Source organism: Microcebus murinus, chromosome 2 (genome assembly GCF_040939455.1).
Source record: "Microcebus murinus isolate Inina chromosome 2, M.murinus_Inina_mat1.0, whole genome shotgun sequence".
In the NCBI taxonomy this organism is placed as follows: Eukaryota; Metazoa; Chordata; class Mammalia; order Primates; family Cheirogaleidae; genus Microcebus; species Microcebus murinus.
This window is the reverse complement of record NC_134105.1, coordinates 53049919-53060379: the sequence shown is the minus strand read 5'-3', so window position 1 is coordinate 53060379 and position 10461 is coordinate 53049919. Positions and strand designations below refer to the sequence as shown.

The following is a 10461-nucleotide window of genomic DNA, read 5'->3' as shown; positions in this document are numbered from 1 at the left end:
TCTCACTTTGTTGCCCAGGCTAGAGCGAGTGCCATGGCGTCAGCCTAGCTCACAGCAACCTCAAACTCCTGGGTTCAAGCAATCCTCCTGCCTCAGCCTCCCAAGTAGCTGGGACTACAGGCATGCACCACCATGCCCGGCTAACTTTTTCTATATATATATTAGTTGTCCAATTAATTTCTTTCTATTTATAATAGAGACGGGGTCTCGCTCTTGCTCAGGCTGGTTTTGAACTCCTGACCTCGAGCAATCCTCCCGCCTCGGCCTCCCAGAGTGCTAGGATTACAGGAATGTGCCACCGTGCCCCGCCAAGGAAAAGATATTGTCAGCAGTGAAAATAATGTGTGCAAAGCCCTTGGTTCTAAAGAAGCCAGGGGTGTCAGAGCAACAGAGATCTCCATGACAGAAGTATCGAGAGGGGAAAGTGGTTGAGGCTAGGAAGGAAGGTTGGGCAAAATTATCATTGTATCGGAGAGGTGGATAGTTGATAGAGATTTTTGAACAGGGACTTGACATCTTGACATGATAACCTTTGTTATCACGAAGATAATTAGAGTGAACAAGGAGAATAAACTGTAGTATGGGGGGCAGTAATATTTCACTATTCTTATATTAGTCCTTGTTCAGCTCCTTCTCTATTCCAAACCCTTATAACCCTCCTTAAACCTTGCACACTATCTCCTTTCTACTGTGTAATCCTGTCTTCTCCTTCAAAAAAACATTGGGCCATCTGGCCTAAATTCTTGAAACATCTTTCTCCCCACATCCAGAGCGAATCCAATGGGAAGATACTCTGATGGTGTGATGGAGACATGGACGGTGTCTTAATCACATTGATCCAAATATCTTCCATCAGACTCACAGGCTGAGAGCAACACCCACTCCCCTCCCTGCCATCCCCCAACCCTCGTCAATGCCAAGCCCTCCAGCTATTCCTTATCCTTTTCTCTCCATCTTTACCAAAACTTTCCAATGGTCTCCCTTCCATCTCCCATCTTCCCAAGGGACTACAGTCTGGCTATTACTCCCACCATAATAATGAAACTGATCTCACCAAGCAAAATGACCCTAGCGAACTCCTAACTTCTGAATTCAGTGGAGCCTTTCAGTCCCTGCTTCATGGACCCCTCTAACAGTGTGAATCTTTCTCCTGCATAAACTCACCATTCTGTACCTCCAGCTTCTGGGACACTAGACTCTCCTTTTCCCTCCTCTGTCTCCTCTTCCTACGATCTGTCCCTTTAATTTTCACCCTCAGTCTCAAGTTTCTGTCCTCGGCCCTTTGCTGCTCTTCGTACTTTCCCCACTCTTCTTGGGGAGTTGACTCCCCTCTCTTAGCTGTTATGTGATGAAGATTCCCAGATCAAAAAATCTAGCCCCAATCTCTTATCTAAGCATGAGATTTATCTGTCCTACTGCCTATTGGATATTTTTAACAGATAGTCACCAAGGACCTCAAACATAATGAGTCCAAGACTAAACCCATCTCCCCTCCCTATTATCACTAAATTACCTGAGCTGGAAACCTGAGAGGCAATCAAGATTACCCCTCATTCCTTATACTGATCACCAAGGCTCACCTATATGATTTCCCAAATACTTAAATCCATCTCCTACTTTCTGCATCAACTGTAACAAGTTCAGGTCCATGTCATCCCCTGACTGAACAAGCCTTCTGTTTAGATTCCAGCCTTTATGTTTGCTCCTTGGCATTAGCATAACCAATTGTCTCAGTTTTAGTACTGAAAATTCCTCAACCCTGAAATCCCTCAGTCCACCATAGTTTTAAGTGCAAACGAAACTAAGCATATAATTGAAAATCCATGGGCCCAACTTCAGGTACAGTTGAATCCTGAAACTCTGCTTCCAGGTTTCTTTTCTGCCCTTTTTTCTATTTATTAGATTTTTGTTTTGTTTTGTCGGGGGTGGGGGGGGGATGACAAGGCCTATGTTGTCCAGGTTGGACTGGAACTCCTGGGTTCAAGCAATCCTTCCACCTCAGCCCTCTCCAGTAGCTGGGATCATAGGTTAGCCATGCACCACTGTGCCTGGCCCTGCCCTTTTATCTTGAATAGACTTATTCTCTGTGGCAGGCAAGCAACATGACTGCCAGCAATCGTAGACACTTTTTTTTTTTTTTTTTGAGTCAGAGTCTCACTCTTTTGCCTGGGCTAGAGTGCCATGGCATCAGCCTAGCTCACAGCAACCTCAAACCCCTGGGCTCAAGCAATCCTACTACCTCAGCCTCCTGACTAGCTGGGACTACAGGCATGTGCCACCATGCCCGGCTAATTTTTTCTATATATATTTTTAGTTGGCCAATTAATTTCTTCCTATTTTTAGTAGAGATGGGGTCTCGCTCTTGCTCAGGCTGGTTTTGAACTCCTCACCCTGAGCGATCCACCCACCTTGGCCTCCCAGAGTGCTAGGATTACAGGCATGAGCTACTGCACCAGGCCTCATAGACACTTCTATCAACCCAACTCCCAAAGAGATGCCCTACTCTGACAGAAAAGTCTCAGGAAGGTCTCTGATTGGCCAGCTGAAGTCACATGTCTACCTCTGACCCAATCATCATGGCCAGGAGGATTGGCCAGGTCTACAGGACAAATTTACCCTTGCAGCTGGGTGAGGGCTGTTAAGAAAGAAGGTTGGCCGAGGAAGAGGGAGGGGAGCAGGACAGACAAGAACAATAAATAGCTGTCCCTTTACATTATGCTCCCCTTAAATCCTTTCTGGTACCCTGTGGCCTAGGCAGTTGAATCCGTCTCAGAATTGTGAACCATGGAACACTCAAATTTGAAACTTTTTTCTACATAAAATTCTCAGAGCCTCCTCATTGCCTGCAGGGGAAAGTCCAAGCTCTTGAGAAGGGTATGGGTCCCTCTGTGATCTGTTTCTATCCACCTTTTCTGCCTGCCTTTCTCCAATTCCTTCCTTAACACTTAATCCTGTAGTAAACACACAGACTAGAAGAGTCCCACGTCTGCCACACCCTTGTCCCCTGATGAAGTCCTCCTAATCATGCTTCAAGACTCATCAAACATCACCTTTTCCTGGAAGGCTTCCTGACCTCCACCTACACACACACACACACACACACACCAGTGTGCATGACCAAACTTGCCATGATACCACACTTGAAAATTATCTGTCTGTCAGTTTCCTGTACTTCCTATACTGGACTGCAGGTGAAACTGTACCCCAATCATCTTAGGAAGCTCTAGTGCACTTCTTGACACACAGTATGTGCTCAGCTCTTGATTTTGAACAGAAACTGTTCTGATAGTCCAAATGAGAGAGAAAGAGCAAAATTAAGTTCATGGAAATGGAGAGGAGAAACTAGATTAATGAAAATGAACATAATTTAATTGAATGGTGTCTAGCTGACTCAGATATGTTGGGCTATGTAGTTTATTGTACTTTTCTTTTTTACTTATATAACCCTCAAATTTGCAAACATAGAATAATTGCATAGCATACATACACATACACATAGAAAATCACGAACTCGTGAGAGCTGTGATTGTTATTAGATTGCACGTAGTGAGTGCTTCTAAGTGCTTTCCGGGCATTGTTTCATTTAACCTTTCACAACCACCCGATGACATAAGCCTTGTTTATTTTCTCCATTTTACGGGAGAAATAACTGAGGCTTAGAGAAGTTACACTAACTTTCCCCCATTCTACGATCCAGGATCTGAGCCCAGTTCATTCTGATTTTCAAAGACCACTGTCTTAACTGCTATGCTCTTATTCTTTATCTTTTGCCAGCCCTGTCCTTAAAAGTTACACAAAGAAGCAAAATGAAATCAGAAGACCCTTCTCCAGGTGAGCCATTTCTTGCTGAGTGCTTATTTCAATGGTTGTAAGATTACAATACGGTGATATAATGGTGTGTTAAGCGATAATACTAAGAAAGTTTGCTGCTTTTCTGCATAAATTCTTTCTCAGGTCCTTAATTCTAAAAAAGATGTTAGCAATGAAAGCACACAAGGACACAGTGATCATTTTTTACAGTGATCCTTAGAACTTTTCCAGTTCTGAGATGAAAGACAACAATTCTTAGAAATCTCTCCTCCTAGCTTTTAGTTTTCCTGAGGCTCTGTCCCACTTAATGGATAAGTAAAAGATTAGATTCAATTAATTTCATCCTACCTCAGGCTAATCTCTGCTCTCCAACTGGCCTCTTTGAGAGACAGCTCTAGTATAAAGAGCACTGAGTTTGCAGTAAATTCTGATTCTTCTACTTCCTTGCCATGGGACCCTGGAGATAGTCCTCGACCTCGCTGAGATTCAGTTGCTTGGCAGAGAATCAAATGAGTTAATAAATGTGAAAGCCCATTGTAAGGAAGAAAATGCTAGTGGATTTAAGAAAAACAGAAACCTCACTTACTTCTCAGCCCCTACTATGTGCCTGACACTGAGCACACTCCTTGTATAACAATAACAGGTTGTTTTTATCATGCTGATCAGCTTCTTCCTGGTCTTCAAAGTGCAGGGCACTGTGTCTAGTTCATAAGAGATCTGTTGATCTGTCAATTCAAGGAGAGGTGACAACCATTCTGTTTGTGGACTCTCCCACCTCTTGTAGTTCTGACATCTTAGTTAACTAAGAAATTCTAACTCTGTCCCCAGGTAGCAAAATGGTTCTGATACACCTCTTCCCTGGGAATCCCTGCAACTTTTGCAGAGAAATCTGCATTCCTCCTGGTGGGCTGACATCAAGAGAGACTGGGAACTGATTCATGTAGTGGAAGCTTCTCACTCTCTAACCCCTGAGATTTGTAGAGTGGCTCTGCTGAATCTTCAGCTGGAAGAACTCCAAGAGAGCATGCAGTGTTTCTCGAACTTCCTTTATAATAAGCGTTACCTGAAGTACTTGTTTAAAAAATTAAATTCTCTGATGCTCGCTTCGGCAGCACATATACTAAAAATTGGGACAATATAGAGAAGATTAGTGTGGCCCCCTGTGCAAGGATGACATGATAAAAATAATTAAAAACATAAAAATAAAAAATAAATAAATTCTCTGACCTGGGCAACACAGCTAGACTGTCTCTATAAAAAATAGAAAAATTACCTCGGTGTGGTGGCTCACACCAGTAGTCCCAGCTACTCAGGAGGCACAAGTGGAAGAATTACGTTGAGCCCAGAAATTTGAGGTTACAGTGACCTATGATTGGATCACTGCACTCTAGCGTGGGTGACAGAGCGAGACACTATCTCTTTAAAAAAAGGAAAGAAAGAAAGAAAAATTACTAGCCTTATCCTAGCCTCACTTAATGGAAAGCTTCTGGGAAGGGGTCTTGAAACAGTATTTTTAATAAGCACCACAAGGCCTTATTATCATCAGAAGAGTGTGAGAAATTCTGACAGTGTAAACTCTTCATTTTACACAGGAAGATTCTGAGCCTCAGACTGAGAGATGTTCGTTGTTGGGGTTGGGGGTAAAGGGTGGACCACAGATGCCTAAAAGGATTAGGGAGGGAAGTACCTCAGTCCAGCGAGCTATAATAGGGAGGGGTGAGGTCTGTGGCAATTCCTAAGGGGGAGGGGCCTCCTTTCAGCTCCAGCCAATTACCTCCATGCAGAATGTACACCATTGTCACCACATACAGGAAGTTTTCAAGACAATAGAAATCAGGATTTTGCTAAGAAATTTACCCATGTTTAAATGTTTACAATTGACTTTTTTTATAAAGCTATTAAACATTGTGTGAACCAAATTTCTCCTAGCTACCAGTTTCCATCCTCACGTTAGGACTTTGTGAGCTATAGTATCTTATCCTTGACTCTCTCGTGGTGGTGACAGCACCGTGTCTCCTCTCTTAGCTCTACCAGTGATTTTTTCAATGGCTTTCTGTCACCTAGCAGAGAAAAGCATGGCTTGCTGGAAAATCATGCTCTGGTTCCTACTATCTTTCCCACTTCATCACCCACCATTGGAGAACATGTTTGCATCCTGGTCTTGCCACTTACTAACTATATGATTCTGAGCAAATAAATTTCCCTGTACATCAGTCTTTTCACCTTCAAAATGGGGATAATAATAGCACTTCCTTCCACAGGGCTGTTGTGAGCGCTAAGGAGTTGCTGTAGGTAAAATGCTCAGTGTGCAGCATGTAGCAAGCCCTGTGTAAGTCGTCTTGTCCCCCAGAAGCCAGGCTCAAAATGCTTTGAATCTGTACCCTTCTGAGCTGTAGTTCTTCCTCCTACAATAAATGCCCTTCACGTTCACCTGGCAAATCTCTTCGTCTTTCCGGTCTCACTGAACCTGGCAAACGTTCCCTGACTGCAGGAACACTTAGGTCTTGAATATACCCCATTATCACTTATCACCCAGGATTACAGATATCTTTCCTAAATTGTGCACATCCTTGAAGGCAAATGCTTTTTCACTTTTGTAGCCTTGGGACCAAACACAGTGCCAGGAACATGATAGGCATTCAATAAATAGCATTAAAGGAATGAGTGTGCTTATCTGTTTTTAAAAAATGTGCTTATCACAATTTCCCTATAGATTATAAACCTGTTAAGGACAAGTGCTTCCATAGGCTACATCTTTGTACTCTCTGCCACACCTAGCAGAATTATATTCGATATTCAATCAATCAAGAGTTTTTGTGCTGTTGAAAAATACAATGCTAGCTTCTGATCAGAGAGCTTCCAACCTTTTTCCGTTCTATTTCTATATATTCTCCAGAGATTTGTATCCTTTGAACTCTATAACTGTTTTCTAGACCTTTTGTATGTTGCTGGGCATTTTCTGTTTTGGACAATATGTATCAATGTACATATCTCATTGCTTCACTAGACTGTGAGCTCCTGGAGGCCAGAGTATTTTCTGATTTCCTTGTAGAATTCAACATAACAAGCACCTTTGCCTACAGTAAGTAAGCCTACATGGTGGTTTTCATGAATACAACCTTTTCAACAGAAGTTCTTATGTTTATCAAAGGATTGTTAAAAAAAAAAAAAAAAAAGTCAAGCATTGTGGCTCACACCTGTAATCCCAGCACTTTGAGAGGCCAAGGCAGGAGGATCACTTGAGCCCAGGAGTTCAAGAACAGCCGGGGCAATATACCAAGACCCTGGCTGTAAAAAGAAAAAATTTAAAATTAGCTGGCTGTGCTTGTACACACCTGTGGTCCTAGCTATCAGGGAGGCTAAGGCAGAAAGATGGCTTGAGCCCAGGAGTTTGAGGTTACAGTGAGCTATGATCATACTATTGCACTCCAGCCTGGGCGACAGAGTGAGACCTGATTTCTTTACAAAAAAAAAAAAACAAAAACAGATTCAATTCTTAATTTGAGGGAACTGGTTTGGTGTCAAATCATGCCATTAAGTTTTGTTCATGTGAAGAAAACATGTCTCAGGCCGGGCGCGGTGGCTCACGCCTGTAATCCTAGCTCTTGGGAGGCCGAGGCGGGCGGATTGCTCAAGGTCAGGAGTTCAAAACCAGCCTGAGCAAGAGCGAGACCCCGTCTCTACTATAAATAGAAAGAAACTAATTGGCCAACTGATATATATATATAAAAAATTAGCCGGGCATGGTGGCTCATGCCTGTAGTCCCAGCTACTCGGGAGGCTGAGGCAGAAGGATTGCTTGAGCCCAGGAGTTTGAGGTTGCTGTGAGCTAGGCTGACGCCACGGCACTCACTCTAGCCTGGACAACAAAGCGAGACTCTGTCTCAAAAAAAAAAAAAAAAAAAAAAAAAAAGAAAACATGTCTCACTGCTTGCAGCCTTTTACCATATATCAAAGAATAAAATTTAACCCATGTAGTTAAGAAAATTAAGGAAACAATTACTTCACCAGGGTTACAGTAGGTATCTCAAAACATGCTTTGGAAATACTTTCAAACGGCAGTTTACAAACAACTCTTTCCTAGAAATGACCTTCTTTTCTTGATTTCAGAAATAATATATGTATTATAGGAGATTAACTACTTCATGGATCCTGTCATTATGAAAGTTTAACTTACCGAGGGCCTTGGTTAATTATAAAAAGGAGGAGGCGATGCTATTTATGGCACTGAGGTGAAGTTGCCAGTGGAAAAAATATAGGTATTTTCCAATTTTCAACATACAACACACCTTAGGTAGATGAGGGGATTTTTGTTCTTACAGTAACATTTCTACCTAGCTGGTAGTAAGTAGGTTTAATGTTTTTTAAGGAGACCAGTGAGGAATATTAATATCAATTAGAGGTGAAGCCATTCAGGTAATTTTATACTTGTTTATAATTAACTGTTTCATGATTAGATTTTTCAATGTTGTGTGTGTTAACTTTGTGTTACGTTCAATCAGGAAAGAAAAGCAACAGTTAAAACCTAAAACAAGGCCGGGCGTAGTGGCTCACTCCTGTAATCCTAGCACTTTGGGAGGCCGAGGCGGGCGGATTGCTCAAGGTCAGGAGTTCGAAACCAGCCTGAGCAAGACCCCGTCTCTACCAAAAGTAGAAATAAATTAATTGACTTGCTAAAAATATATATACAAAAAATTAGCCGGGCATGGTGGCGCATGCCTGTAGTCCCAGCTACTCAGGAGACTGAGGCAGAAGGATCACTGAGCCCCAGAGATTGAGGTTGCTGTGAGCCAGGCTGACGCCACGGCACTCACTCTAGCCTGGGCAACAAAGTGAGACTCTGTCTCAAAAAAAAACAAAAACCTAAAACAAAAACAAAAACAACAGCATTGTATTAATTGCTGAGATTTTCCTCAAACAAAATAATGTAAAGAATATATAACTACTACTACTTCATCTCTAAGCAGTATGAATTTTGAAGAGATTCACAAAACCTCTTTTTAAAAGTATAAATCAATATATAAACGTACATGTTATAAGCAACAGACAGCTCTCTGATGTCTTAAAATTCTTCCTCTTGTTACCACTGGGGTTTTAGTGGTAGACACTCTCTTGAGTACTCATCATGTGCCAGGTAGTTGCATTCATTTTTTTCTAATCATGTATTTATTCAACAAATATTAATTCAGTACCTACTGCTTGCTGGCACGTGTGTCAACTGCTGGGCTACCACCATCAGATATTAGTCCTGCCTTCCAGGAGGTTCCAGAATTGTAGGAGAGGCTACAGCTCTGCAAGATGAGTAATGTGATCTCCATTTTATGGAAAGCAGGATGGAGGATTAACCAAGACTGGCTGCTGGCATGCTTTCCGCCAGGCAAAGCTGCTTTCTCCACTCTGCCTACCTAGTTTCACACATCTTTGCAGAACGGTTTTTATCAAATAGTTGTGAAAAAGGATAAAAACTCCCTGAGTGGAAATGCAAAAAAATCCTTCTGTTTAAAATTCACCACTCTCAATCTTTTGGTAATATAAAAACAATTATTAAATACCAGCTATATTTCAGACTGGGCGTTGGCTTAAAAGAAAAAAGGATACAAGCCTAAATAAGGCCTAAAACCCACATTTCTAGCAGATGTGGAAAAACAAACTTAATTGCAACGTGAAGGGCTTAGGGGCCTATGTTATTCCTAAAATATGCAGAAGCTTGGAATTATTGGTATTGGTTGATTTTTCTCTACTTTTTCCTGATTGTATGTAGTCATGACAAGGCTGAGCGACAGATGGCAGGGGAGCCATGGGAGTATGGTTTGAGAAGTAGGCAAAGAAAAATCCTATGGACCAAAGCTCTACTAGGCCTTGCCTCAGTAAGCATTTTTGCTTTCTTTGGCTATGACTAGATGAGATTGTTGCAGTTAATTATCAAGTGTCTGTTCCAACTAAAGATGATTGTTGTGCTAAAGCCTTTCTTTTGCTTTTTCTTTTCTGCCATCTCTCCCACCTGATATAATTTAATCTAACCAGACCCTTCAGAACCATAGTAGAAAGGTTGAGCTAGAAGGTACAAAGCTCCAGGGAGAGACTAAGGGCATCAGAAGACTGCCAGGCCACTTCCCTGTTTGCTCGGTAAATATAGTTCTGCAAGGTGCAGTCTTGGTTTCTTAGTCACTTCCTCATTGGCCTTCTTACCTACAGCCCCTCATCCCAATCACCAGCTTTCACAGCTTCTAGAACACTGATCATGCCACTTCCTCCATGAACGCCTCTATCTGCCTGAAGTTTACAGAAGGAAGCCCAAATGCATAAGAGTGACGCAGGATGCCCTTCATAGCCTCGGCCTAATCCCCACCTTCCTTTTGCAGCTATCTCTCTCTTATCTTTCCACACCAGAGGCACACACAGAATCGCTCTGTGTTCCCTGACCACGTTGTGATCTTTCAGGCCTCCACACCTTTGCACAAACTAGTGCAGCTACTAGCAATATCCCTTTCCTTGCTAGCTAGGAAAAGGAAACTCATTTTTTAAGACCCAAATACAATGATCTCTCCCTCAGTAAAAACTTCACTTGGTCTTGCAGGTAGCTTTGGTCACTCTGCTTTTTCAACATTTTGCATATAATTTTATTATTACAGCACTAATATCATTGAACTA

At 42.1% G+C, this 10461-nt stretch overlaps 1 non-coding gene across 1 annotated transcript; it reads left to right on the top strand.

Annotated features, from left to right (window-relative positions):
- The first annotated feature begins 4906 nt into the window (after nucleotides 1-4906).
- On the top strand, nucleotides 4907-5016 carry LOC142869777 (U6 spliceosomal RNA). Its single transcript, XR_012918340.1, has one exon. It is a non-coding gene; the product is annotated as a U6 spliceosomal RNA (small nuclear RNA).
- The last annotated feature ends 5445 nt before the right edge of the window (nucleotides 5017-10461 follow it).